We start from the raw sequence: 1,277 nt of genomic DNA, 5'->3' as shown, positions 1-1,277 counted from the left end.
CCCCCTCTTTCCTATCCTGTCCCTCCTGTACAGCCTGTACAGTTGTTTTATGGCAAAAATTTTGATCTGCAAAAAGTCTTTGAGTAAATGGTTTATATATTTATTGTGTGTAGCTCATCAGACCATCTCTCTCCATCATAATACAATACCTTAATTGATACTCCTTTATTTGAGTGTGAATTTGAACTCAACCAGTGGCCTAAAAGACTAAATTTTCTTCTCTAGAGATCTAGATTCAAATATATTGCAAGTATAACAACATTGCTGATGATTTCAAATCTGTATCTAAGGGCCATTTATCAAAATTATTACGGTTTCATTTCAGGAATTGAAAAACAACAGTGATACTAATATCTATCAAACCCATTCCCCCAGTACAGAAGTCACCCTATATTTTATTGCTGCACACTGAATGTTCTTGTGTAATGAACAGGGCAGTAAAATTTCATAGATTTCATACACATTATGGCTGGAAGAGACCTCACAAGATCATCAGGTCCAGGCCCCTGCCCAAGGGGCAGGAAATCAGCTAGGCTCAAAGGATCCCAGCAAGATAAATGTCCAAATATTTCTTGAAAGTGTCCAGAGTAGGTGCTTGCACCACCTCTGTGGGGAGTTTGTTCCAGGCCTTGGGGGCTCAAACAGTAAAGAAGTTTTTCCTTATGTCCAGCCTAAAATGGTCTTGCAGGAATTTGTAACTGTTGGACCTCATCACGCCCTGGGGTGCTCTGATGAACAGATGTTCTCCCAGATCCTGATGCACACCCCTTATGTACTTATAGGCTGCCACCAAGTCACCCCTGAACCTTCACTTCTCCAGGCTGAAGAGCCCCATGCCTCTCAGTCTCTCCTCATAAGGCCTGTTCTCTTGCCCTCTGATCCTGTGCGTGGCACTCCCCTGGATACAAGCTTCTCCATGTCCTTCCTAAATTGTGGAGTCCAGAATGGGATGCAGTACTCCAGCTGTGGCCTCACCAAGGCCAAGTACAGTGGGAGGATGACATCCTGGGTCTAGCTCGAGATGCATCGGTAGATGCAAGTCAGAGTTTGGTTGGCTTTGCCAACTGTGGTATCACATTGGTGGCTCATATTCATTTTGTGGTCAGTCATGACTCCCAAATCTCTTTCAGTCATGGTGCTAGCAAGTGTAGCATTGCCATGCCTATAAATGTGACGTGGGTTTTTATTACCAAGGTGGAACACCTTGCATTTCTCCATATTGAATGCCATCAGGTTTTCATCCGCCCACCTTGCAAGCCTATCAAGGTTGGCCTGGA

Source organism: Gavialis gangeticus, unplaced genomic scaffold, assembly GCF_001723915.1.
Source record: "Gavialis gangeticus isolate Ggan-Ray unplaced genomic scaffold, GavGan_comp1, whole genome shotgun sequence".
Lineage (NCBI taxonomy): Eukaryota > Metazoa > Chordata > Crocodylia > Gavialidae > Gavialis > Gavialis gangeticus.
This window is presented reverse-complemented; position numbering follows the sequence as displayed.